The following is a 13,337-nucleotide window of genomic DNA, read 5'->3' on the forward strand; positions in this document are numbered from 1 at the left end:
GTCAATTTCCTTCGATACTATTGCCCTTTTTATCGCTATAAACACATCTCCCCCTTCACTGTCCATCCTGTCTCTGCGGTAAACATTCCAATCAGAGTTTAGAATTTAATTAGTGTTTACATCTGGTTTCAACCGACTTTCCGCCCCTAGTATTATGTGGGCATTGCGACCGTTTATTAATGAGAGCAGTTCTGGGACCTTTCTATAGACGCTCCTGCAGTTTACTATTACCACATTAATATCGTCATTCCCTGTTGCATTTTACCTACTGCTACCTTGTCGCGTCTCAGGAGGCGTCTTTTCGGGCCTAGGGAGGGTATTCTCTAACTTAAAAAACACACATGTACACTCCACAAGTACTCCGCTACCCTTGTAGCCGCTTCCTGCGTGTAGTGCACGCCTGACCTATTCAGGGGGACCCTACATATCTCCACCCGATAGCGGAGATCGAGAAATTTGCACCCCAGATCTCCGCAGAATCGTCTGAGCGTCTAGTTTAAGCCTTCCACTCGGCTCCAAACCAGACGACCGCGATCGGTTCTGGGAACGACACTACAAATTGTTAGTTCAGATTCCACCCCGCGAGCGAGGCTTTCGGGCCTTCACCAACTCCGCCAACCGCCTGTATGAAATGAGGATGACCTCTCAACCCAGACGGCAGGAGTCATTGGTGCCGACAAGAGCAACCGCGCCCGGTACCCGCGAAGATGTCTCGACAGCAGGGACCGTGGGTGAAGCATGTAACACCTGGCGTGTACCATGCGACGCACCAGACTCCCCACTGCCGCTACATTCCGAGGCAGCAGCCTAAAGACGGCTGGCCGTGGCCATCAGCACGTTTAGCTGTTCGCGAACAGTGGCCAGCTCCTCCTGCGTTCGTACACATCAGTCACACATCTTATCCATCCGAAGAAATCAACAATTTATTGTAGAGAGTTAATCAAATTTTAAATAGACTGCTAATTCACTAAAGGCGGCTGGTAGCTGACTAAACTATGGTTACTAGACACTTCTTGTTTTAAACAATGAAAATACGCACTAACTGTCTCTGGATCTGTGGAACACTATTACTACTACACGAAAATTAAAGCTTCCTAAAAGCAGAAACACATGGAAATAAGAAGTGACACGTAGAAAAAACACAGTTAATACTTAAATTTACGTAGCTTGCTACACAGCAGATGTGAAGCAGCGGCAGTTGCGACGACACTAAGATTACTGGCACTTCAGCTGACTAAAGTGACTTCGTACACTTTGCAAGAACACTGGATTCAAATTAAATACTTCCACATCTAGAGAGCCTTAGTCCCTCTTACAAACATTTTATGGCGCCATAATTCCGATTTCAAAAGTTTGTTTCATAACTAGCCCCGACTATATCCAGTCATGTGCAATAACTGCCATCGATTTATGTTTCCTAAGACACGTTATCTTCGCCTCTCCTAAAAATGGTGCTGAAAAATAGTCTCTTACACCATGAGTACGCCGAGAATGCCTAATTTCTTTCACTGCAAGCCTAGAACTGTATCATGATATTATAGTTTACATCTTTAACACCTAATTTATAAAGTTTACTATGCTATTTTTCTTGTAGCACTTGTTATTAGGCATGGAAAGAGTCTACTCCAGAGTTCAGTGTCATTTCATAGGTACCAGTATGATGAATATGTGTGTTAAATAACAGAGTAATATTTGACTTAAGCATTTTTCTACTCAACATAAAGACTGTAATTTTTGCATAGCTAGAATGTCTTTTCCAGATGTGTTAAATGTGAAAACAGTGTTGTGATACTTGACAAGTTTGTGGAAATTAATTGGTCTGAGGGCGTTTTTTGTACTGTTAGAATGACTTTGATGTCAGACGAGATTTAACGTAGTAAGAACATTGTTTACTCACAAGGGAACATTCTAAGATTTTTGATCAAACTTGGTGGATACATAAGAGTGCAAATAATGGTATAGTTATTGTCTCGTTCTCCTTGTTCGCTGTCCGTCTTCTTCCCTTCAATGCATGTGTTCCTGTTTCTATGCGTTTGGGCGCTGATGACAATGCTGTTTAGCGCCCGAAAACCTCTAACCACACACACACACACATCGTTTTGGGCCATTTTCACTTTTAAGGTAAAGAGTAATTTTAGGATTAGAGGGAGTATCTTCAAAATCACAAACATTAAAGAAATGTGTTCTTATAATTGTTGAAATGTAATTAACATTCTTCAAGCCAGTATAATCAATTTTTGTTATAATTTGAAGTTTTGTAAATTACCTTACCAAAACAATAACTTGTTAATACTGCAAAATGAAGGCTTTCGTTACAACATAAAGTACAGAAGCTCTCACACCACATGCATCCACATGTAATGAAGCTCTTCCCTGTAATGCCATTTTTGAAAATAAGTTGTAAATAATGCTCTGTCGAAATATTTTCAAGACACCCACTTGAAAAATCAAAACGTCCATTATCATTCTGTTTATTTCTTTTTATTAGCTTTGTTTTATGTTTCAAATTCTAATTTTATATTTTAAGTTCAGTTATTTCTTTGTTTTTAGTCGACAATTTCACAAACGTTTATTTTGTTACTTGAAAATAAAAATGTTAAAAAAACGATTACAATAATGCCAATCTGTAAAGAAATGTATAAAACACAACATATCGTTACGCGAGAAACGTAACATGAATGAAATTTCTTCACATGATACACTCAACAAGCAGCGAATATTATACAAAATTAAGCAGGAGTGTCAAACTGTGTAAGTCGATCTTGTAAGTATCATGATTTGTACCATGCATATTTCAGTGCATTGGCGATCCTTGGTGAATGAAACTGATTATGTGGTAGTGATTGAGCTTGATAATATTGCTTCTCAAGTGGAGATGTATATCATAGTCATTCAGCAGTATTAGATACAGTATGAAAATGTTCTCACAAAGTTGTTCAAACTTCGAAAGCCATCTGAGTCCAACGCATCAAGGTACTGGGATCTCCACATAAACAAGTTCCAAATGCTCAAGTGCAGAACTCAGAATTGTTCTTTCATTCTTATCATCCCAGGAAACTAACTATAATACAATACTTTCCCACCCTGTGGAAGAAACCTTTGTCAAATGTGTCGATTTGGTGGGACGGTAGTTTCAGCAGATTTCGATGCAGTCACAAGAACATTTAGTGCTTTAAAAGGAGAGTCTCAAATTCCCAGTCCAAAGTCTCCATTAGTTTCCTTTACATCAATAAAAAGGAGGTAAGCAATTTGCCAGCTGCAAAGCCTATAAAGCCTACACTCTGAATCGTGTGAGTGAAGTTCTCTTTGTGGCGCGCCTCTGTAGCGTCTCACGAAGAGCATCACACAAAGAGTCAAACAGCGTGTGTACTGTTAGCAAACTCCAGTCTACTGGGGCGTTGCATTTGAGTACTTACTGGTCAAAGCATTATCCACTGAGGACAGTGGCTGGAACAAACTCTTCACGACACAAGGATTGTGATGTCAGGGCATGTTTCTGATATTAGTAGCTGTTTCTAAAGACTACTATTTGTAGAATATAGAAGTGCTGCATCATGTAGTAACATGTCTTGTTGCCACCGCCGGTGCCCAGCCCCTTTGCGGCGCCGCTTGCCACTAGAGATGGGGGATCCGCTCTTGAACTAATTCATAGAGTTCAATCTTACAAAGGAGTGAACAATCAGTGATTCAGAAAAAAAGAACGGTAGCTCCAAACGTTTCCCACGGCAGAGAGAGAGAGAGAGAGAGAGAGAGAGAGAGAGACGGAGCATATCAGCAGCGCCTCTGCTGGTCACAGCACAGTGCACGCCACACAACACAGCCAGCGCCGGCCCCTTCCCTGCTTCTACCTTGGCTGCCTGCATTGTGCAGTGCCCCATTGGATTTTGTGTTCTGGCGCAGCGTAACTTCGCATCGCACTCTGTCGGCGATCGTTTCAGTCGCACGTCCTGCCCTCTGGGCAGTTGATGCGAGCAACAGGACAGAGAGCCACCTAGCGGATAACATAGGAACTACTTGCAAAAACCCGCTCGCAAGGGAACGAACTATTTGTCTCGGAGCGGGTGAGTTCACCGCTACCCCCTCCCTCGGAACTCGCCCGCTCAACGCTCGCCCCACCGTCTCGACTCTAGCCAGAGCGTCGAGCAAAGCGACTCAGGTGTCACTGTGGTCTCTGCGGTCTCAGCTCACGCAGTAAAACAGCTCGCGGCTCGACCTGCTCGACTCAGCGCCTCTGCATCGGAGTTCGTCCCCACTGGATATTGTTCTTCGTAGTAATGCCGCTATGTATATTACATTATTATGTTATGTATACATCAACTGTTTTTATTTTATTTTTATTTGTTTAAACTGATTAGATTAGGTTCCTGATGACTCCTCTTACTATAGGATTTTTATTATAGACACTCGAATTTACGCTTTAATTACGAGCGAACCGATAAACGTATCGCAAAATGTGATACACCAATATTTTCCTTGTTTTATTCTGCGTAAGGCTATATGCAGCACTTTCGTTTTACAGTCAAATTTATATTTTTTTTTTCTTATTCTGGTACGGATTTTGCGATTTTAGGCGTCTTCGAAAGGAAACGTTCACTTTAAAAATATATGGCTTGCGATGTATTTGTATGAGGTTAATGAAATTTTAATACGTTATAGCCAAATATATTGTTAATGTAAATCTCAAGTTACAACATTTTCCGATCACCCAAAAAACCACGATAGTGCAAAATAAATCAATAATCAAAAACTGTCATATCGTGGAAATTTCAATAAACAATACAAAATTCTTACTCATAATCTGTGTTACTTCAAAATAGGATCAAATAAGATCAAAATACAGGTATAGTACTGGAATAAACCAAGTTTAAAGGGCAATGTGCCTTCCATTTATTTTATATTGTAAATGAGTGGTGAGTCATGAAAAAGAGCTAATTCATTTCAGGGAGTGAACAGTTCTGATCCAATCTCTGAAAAGAACAGTTTTGCCCATCTCTACTTGCCACTTGCCGCTTCCAACAGACACAGTAGGCTGCGAGCGGCCAGGACTCCACCGAGGTTCGCCAGCCAGCAGCTGCAGACCACGTCGCCAATCCGCCTCGAGCTGCACTCATCGGCGTCTTCCAATCGCCACCTTCCACTACATAAGCCTCTGCCGTCAAGTCTTCAACAGTCTTTGATTTTATCCATACTGGATGAGGTGTCGTTGTTGTGAATGTCAATGTTAAAAAATATATAGGCTCAGCGACTTGTTTACAGTGTAAAACACTAAGATTGACGCGTATTAGGAAACAAAATGGTAGGCATGTTTTTAAAATATTTAGGAAACTAACCACAACTTATGTGTTGATACAAAATAATTCCTCCCATCCTAATAGCCAGAAACTTTCTGCTTTTAGATCTTTCATAGATAGAGCCTTTAGAGTCCCTATGAATGAAGAAGATAGCATGACTGAGCTGAACATCGTGAAACAACTAGCTAGAACTAACGGGTATCACCAAAACGTTGTCAATAAATTAATACTACAGAAACAGCGTGCGAATGCAAGGAAGAATACCGCAAATAATATTACGTGAGTCACAATACCATACTTCGATGATATTTCGCAAAACGTGGCTAACATTTTCAAACCTTTTAAAGTTGATACCGCTTTTCAGACCAATAATACGCTGCGGTTTAAACTAAGAAATAATTTACAGCACGAAAGCGATAAATATGAGAGAGCTGGGGTCTATAAAATCAAAAAGTCAGACGTAGCCACGCATGTATGGGAAACGGGACAGCACATGTTGGAATAGATCAGGATCTCGTTATTTTACATAGACAGGACAACGGCAAAAATCTGGATCTAGTAGTACAGCTGGAAATTACGATACATAGCGTGGATAATCAGAACACACTGAATGACCAGCTAACTGGTGATACAAATAACATTTTCAAACATTTCACTGGTTTCATTTTGTAATTACAATTTCAGCAATTGGCAGGATACCATCGTTTCATGAAGTACTTGCAACATGTATACGTCATCTGTTTATATAGACATATCTGTGAATTGCTTGTTTACTTGCGCGTGAGCTCACTCGCGTTTCACTGTCGCGTTTGGCTACGTTCTGTGTGGTATCAACTAAGACGCACGGGCGGTTTACGACGATGGAGGAGAGAGCCATGTGGTTAGATGTTGAGCACCATTTTAGAGTTTTTTATATTTTGACTACTATGTGGAGTTGCACCTTGGAAGACACGGCTGCAACAAGGCAAGTAGCCACGATGTTTTAATTTTATTATCAATTTCATTGTGCCTGGTGCATGTTCCATTTTAACGAGTTTTAACACGTTCTTTTACTTTTTATTATTCTGATGATGGAAGCTTGACTTCCGAAACGCGTCAATCTTAGTGTTTTACACTATAAACAAGTGGTTGAGCCGATATATTTTGTAACATTAACTTTAACAGTCTCCTCCGCCACTTCTTGCTATTCGTACGGAATTCTACATCGCCGCACGTCAGCTGCACCTCACAATATTGTTCAGGCTCTCTCTCTCTCTCTCTCTCTCTCGGAATGCGCTTTCCACCCTCATGTTGCGGCAGCGACGGACCGTGGTCGACAGCAAATCTCCTGCGGTTGACTGTGATTTGAATATAGTCCCCAATTTATCGACGTCGCCGCGGACTACATGGCCTTATCTTGTGAACTACAAGTACCCGACACCGTAACGTCAGCACAACACGCATCTCGCAGCAACGCCGTTGTGCCAGACCTGCCACAAGGACGATACAGACATCCCCCGACTGGTTTGCTCTGTTCCTGTCGCCCTCGTCCAACACAACGCTCCTCGCGATTTCAGTGACGTCTTTACTTTACCCTAACGACATTTCTTATCCGATAATGAAGAGAAATGCAGTACTCTGGCTAATGGGCACTACTGTGCAGTACATACTAAGTATTTCCTTTCTACGAAATTATTATAATTAAATAAAATGAATATTTGAAATATATTTATAAATATCATATAGATGTGTAGCTACTACCATCCTTTCTAATTCCGATTGAAAAAGTGTTTGGAAATCAGAAATGCGAATGCAAGAAAACATGCTTGGAAAACAAATTTCATACTGGAGGCAGGAAAATTAACTTTCGGTATCATTTATGTAATTATGGAACCGGTCTTTATACACCATCGAAGAGACACAATTTCATCTATTTTGATACCCCAAACTAAGAATAAAAATTTCACTGAAGTCATTCTGTTACATATAATCAATAACAAACTAACTTTAGTAGTTCATTGTTTATGTGGTTAGAATAGGAGCTGAAACAAAAGCATCTAAAATCTGAGTAATGAGCACTGGCTTTTGTGGGGAAAAAAAGCATTTGCAGACACTGCATTATCGATAAGTAATCTTTATGTTCATGTCCGCTATGAAATCAGATAATTAGGAACAGTTACTCTCATACACCTACATATAAACATTGAGAACGGATGCGTGCAGTTTTTTTTTCGATAATGGAGACTACAATGTCCGCACTGTGGGTGGCCATGGCACGTTTCATGTCGTGGATGGAACTGCTTGCGTAACACCTAAAACCGCTCTTCAGGTAGAGGACAATGTACCTCGAAAGTATGTTACTGATCATGCTGTTGAAAAACGAGGCCTGTTTGATTTGCAGACGTACAGAGTGCCAAGTACATCTGGCGATTGTAAAATAATTGCTGCAAAAATGGCTTCACCGAAAATAAAACCACTGTCATATGAACATGGCCGAACACTTAATTTGGTTTGGTTGAGTGGTACCTGGTTGGAAGGCCCAGAAGAAGATAAATCTTATTGTAGGGGCTGCATGAAAATGTTGTATGCCACTTCCGCTGTAGTCCCTCTTACATTCATCAACTAGGCTTCTTCACATGCGTCAACAATTTATACGGATCGTCTTCAAGCTGCCACAAAAGGGACCAGCAATGGAGAAAGAATAACAATGTTGACTTTTGATCAGCCTTTGTACGTTACGGCTCGTGAAATTGTAGGAACAGCACATGGTGACAGCCTTTTGAAGTCACTTTTCATTCGAATTGGAGGTTCTCACTTGTTAATGTCCTTTCTATCAGCGATTGGATTCATCATGGCAGGAAATGGTTTAGAGGAATTGTACAGTCCTGTCTATGCCAAAAATAGTGTTCAACAATTGATGAACGTGAAAGCTGACACGAAGTTTATTCGTACTCTCTTCCTAGTCGAAGAGGCAGTAACTGCTATATTTTTGAAAACCATTGAAGGTCTATTTCGTGTGGTTAAAGATTAGCTTAATTTTGTCTACTCAACTTGCAAACATAGTAATACATCTTCTGAAGAATTTACGAAGGCAGCTGAAGAGTTTTGTAGAAATTTTGGAAAACCAACTTCAACGTTCAGAAGAATCAGAACGAATACAAAGACTGTGGATTCACTTGACAGAAATGATTGAACTTGTTCGAACGTATATTAGAGCTGAGAGGAGTGGGGACTTTCTCCTTTACCTTCACTGTGTACATCAAATGCTCCCATTTTCTATGCGTCTTACGCTAAATCTGCACAAGTTTACCTACAAGATTCGCTGGATCCCTTCAACTCAATGAGACCAGAATCGATTTGTTCGTTAATTGTGGTTATTTGACCATCCGACGTTCTGAAAAGCTTTGGTCTGGAGTCTGGGGTGACATTACTGTTGAACACGTTTCGATGACATCCTTGAGTAGCATTGGTGTATTGACTGGAGACAGAGGAATAACAGCGGCAACTCCATGTCAGTTTGTTCTCAGGCGTGTGAAGCAATGCAATAATATTCAGGTGTGTGCAGCGCCTCTTCAGAGCAACACGTGGATATATGAGAGGCAAGGCAGAAAATAAGCTGCAAGGACATGCAATCTTTGGTTTCTTGGTTTGAGGAACACAATCTGTTTTCTAAAGCACCCTAACTCTCTTCCTTGTCAGCAGATGAAAACGTAAACTGTGATAAAGCGTTTGAAATTGGAAGACTAGCCTTGAAACAGATTGCGATCAAAACATTCAATGAGATACACTTGAAAAGAACGTTAGCTGTTAAGGTTCTAGCCTCTATAACCACGTCCATGACAATTAACAACACTGCATGTGTGAACCTTAACACTCTCTTACATCGGAGAGTGTGCACAGTAAAGAGTGATGAGAGACTTGAAGAAATATTTGAAGTTGATTTATGCGCTTATCCTTCATCCTTGTTCGACGAATCGGGCTTCATGAGGAAGGAAAGCAAATCTTCAGTGGTGACTGTATTGGTTCCAGAATGAAATGAATCATTGATCACCCCAGATTCAGAGAAAGTGACCTATATCATTGATGGAGTCAACTCCTTTATCCTGTTGTCTGGCAACGCCCAGCTATCTTCTGATAGATTTGAGAGCTATACACAGAAAACATAATTAGTCGTTATGGGAAAACAACTGTTGTTTTTGATGGATACAAGCAAGGAAACACAAAAGATGAATAACACGTACCCAGATCACGTTCTACCACTAACAATGAAGGGAAAGTTAAAGACTCAGTCCATGTAAATATCAATTAAAGCGATTTTATAGCTAACGCTAAGAACAAAATCAGCCTTATTTCTCTCCTTGCAGTGCACATGCAAAGAGGTGGTTCACAGTTCATCAAGCATCGGGTGATGCCATCTTATTAATAGTTTCAATAGCGATTGATGATGCGAAGAAAGGAGTTGAAGCTTGTTCAGTTGGTGATGACATGGGCTTACCAGTCTTATTGACTGTCCACACATTATCAGAGAACAAATTGATAATCATGGTACCAAAGAAAGGCAATCAGCACGAAAATGTATAGACTATTTCTGACGTTCTGCGAGGCATTGGGAATATGAAAGGTGTACTCTTAGCAAAATACGTCTTCACAGGATGTAACACTGTATCAACTATCTACAACAAGTGGAAAGTGCAAGCCAACAACTCTATTTGTACGAAACTTCTAGTCTTCAACGATACCAAAGCTGACCCCAATGCAGTGACTGATGCTGGAAAGAATTTCCTTCTTGCGATATTTGGAGCCAAGAACACCAAAGGTCTAGATTGTTTTGGCTACCAATGTTACTTGCGGGCTACTGCATGCAGCCTATACATTAATTGCTCAAGTTGGCTGCAATTCCTCCCACTTCAGAAGCTTCCAGGCAGCATTCATTTAGAGCCTACCACCAGCTGCAGCAGTGGCTGAATGAGAAGAAGAATCCACTTGAGTGCGGGTTTAAGAAGACTGGCGAACACCTCAGACCAATTACAACAGTACGTCCTGCAACTCCCTGGGAATTACTATCCCTCGTAGTGTGCGCTTGCAAAGACGTGTGCTTCAGTAACTGCGAGTGCAGCAAGAGGGGTGTAAACTGCATGTGTGGTAATTGTTCAGCCCTAGGATGTATTAACAGGAACACGAATATCATACATCAACATCTAGATGAGGACTGAATAATGAAATACTTTACATTCATTTAAGGTCGAATTTAAAATTCTTCATTTTATTCAGTATTACTGCTGAACTCAGTTTATGAACTTCAAAAATTTATATAAAATATCATGCAATATACAGCCAAATGCGTCTTATTTTCTGAAGAAAAGCCTCCAAAAGCTGCTGCTTTAAAAATATTATGAATCAAAATTATATAATTATGTATCATAATTATTATACAGATAACATTTTTATGATTCAAAATCATTTATGTTGCAAAGTATTCATTCTTAATGCGCCATTGTCCAGAGAAAGTTAAGAGTGGGTTTCTCCGTACCACAGGTTTATATGGCCTAGGCCTGTGGAAGCCTCTTTTCCCTTAAAAAGTAGCGCCCCTTGAGAAGGTGGTGAGGTTGTCGTTCCTTCAAGGGCTTATCACTAAGATACCACCGGCCACTAAAATCACAATTTGCTTTTACAAACACAATCATGTATAAAAGAATTGTTTCCTTAGTGATAATGTCATATTTATTCCAAAATCCTAAAAAAATACGAAAAATTTCTACTTTTACATCCTCTGGAACGGTTCACTTTAGCAAGATTATGCACAGAGCCATTTTTGTTCGAAATTTAATGTAGATTAGTTTTGTAAATGGTACTTTACGGGCTAAACAGTACAGTTCTCGAAATATTTAATCAAAACTGATAAATCAACAAATGTAACATCATCTGCACCCCCTTCACCCCAAACCCGACGCTTAAAATGGTGTAACATTTTACCAAACAATATGTGGACTGTATAGAACAATTTGGATCTGGAGGGAAACTTTTACTTTGGATGATGAGGTTTGAGTTTAATTGTACCGTAATATTTCCGCGTACAGCCCTGGGTCTTTGTCAGGACTACTACGAACATTTTCATCCAGTAAATACGCAACAAGTCGCGATATCGTGAGTAGCGAAAGGTACCTTGTGTATCTCTACTTGACATTTTCTTTCCCATTCAACTAGCAAATAGTGCGAGAGATGAAACGCTCTCCCTCGTATGCGTGTGTACAAGCCTTCCTTCAGCTTGTCTTTATAAGTCTTACGGGAAATGTACGTTGTTGGCACTAGAATCGGTGTGCAGTCAGTAAGAAAATCCGTTTCCCTAAATTTTCTCAGTCGCGTTCCCATTTGAGTTCAAGAAGCACTTCAGTGAATCGAAACTTCCAGTAATAAATCTAGCAGCTCGCCTCGAAAATGCTTCGATGTCTTCCTCTAATCCGACCTGTTGCTAATTCCAAACACTTGAGCAATACTGAAGAATGGGTAGCACTAGTGTTCTGTACTTGGTCCCCTTTACAAATGAACCACTCTCTCCTAAAATTCTCCCTACAAACCTATTTCGATCGTTAGGATTCCCTGTCATTGTCCTTCCGTTCTCGTTCCATTTCAGATTTGCAATGTTACTTCTAGATATTTAATCGACGCGACTATGTGAGGCAGTCCACTACTAATGCTGTATTCGAAAATTACGAGATTGTTATCCTAGTCATCTGGATTTCCTTACGTTTTTCTATATTTAGAGGAAGCTGCCATTCATGGCATCAACTGGAAATTTGGTCTAAGTCGTCTTGTGCCTTCATACAGTCACTAAACGACAACAGCTTACCGTACATCACAGCATCATCAGCAAACAACCGGAGAATGCTGTCTACCCTGTCCGCCAAATCATTTATGTATATAGATAACAACAGCGGTCCTGTCACGCTTCCCTCGAGCACTCCAAACGGTGCCCTTGTCTGTGATGAGCACTCGCCGTCGAGGACAACGGACTCAGTTCTGTTATTTAAGAAGCCTTCGAGCCATTCTCGCATTCTCTGTATCTTCGAAACTTCTTTAACAGTTTGCAATGGGGCACTGTGTCAAACTGTTTCCGGAAATCTAGGAATATGGAATTTGTCTGTCACCCCTCATCCATGGCTTGCAGTACATCATGTTGTATCGTTGTACCGTTTAGACGGACTGCACGAGGATCTGCCGGTCTTGTGCGTTCTGGCAGCTTTCCTCACTTCTTGTGTGCTCTCGTGTCCGCCACAAGGGCCGCGGTAGCTGTGTTGTGCCCACTCACGCTTGTGTGCGATCCGCTCTGGGGCTTGTTGATTGCTGCTCTGTATCTTAAAACATCTCATGTGATAACCTGTTCTTACATGGATTGTGTCTGTTTAATTTGTTATCTTATCTTTGCCGTCAATGGTCGTTCACGCAGAGCCTTAGTGTTTTGTAGATCTACCTTTGCACCTTTCTGGCCTTTCCAACCGCGGGTGCAGTGAAAGCGTCGTGCTGTCAAAGTGTTTTGCAACACCTTGCGGGTAGTCGGTTTGTTATTCTATTGCCGTATTGCAAAATTGGCTGACTGCCAAGTGTCAGTTTTTTGGAAGAATGCTTTTGTCAAATTATTCACGCAGTACCATATCTTTCTTCTCATCATCATCTCCATCCGCTTCCATTTTCATAAAATTGGCCTCAAGTACATCACCCTTGTATAGACCATCTAAATACTCCCACCACCTTTCTGCTTTCTCTTCTTTGCTTAGGACTGGTTTTCCATCAGAGATCTTGATATTAAACAGGTGGTTCTCTTTTCTCTAAAGGTCTCTTGATAATAATCCTTTAGGCAGCATCTACCTCACCCCTAGTGATATATACTTCTACACTTTACATTTGTCCTCTAGCCATTCCTGCTTAGCCATTTTGCGCTTCCTGTTGATCTCGTTTTTTAGTCGTTTGTATTCCATTTTGCCTAATTCAGTTATTGCATTTTTATATTTTCTCCTTTCATCGATTAAATTCAGTATTTCTTCTGTTACCCAAGGGTTTCCACAAGCCCTC

This window comes from Schistocerca cancellata, chromosome 6 (assembly GCF_023864275.1).
Source record: "Schistocerca cancellata isolate TAMUIC-IGC-003103 chromosome 6, iqSchCanc2.1, whole genome shotgun sequence".
NCBI lineage: Eukaryota > Metazoa > Arthropoda > Insecta > Orthoptera > Acrididae > Schistocerca > Schistocerca cancellata.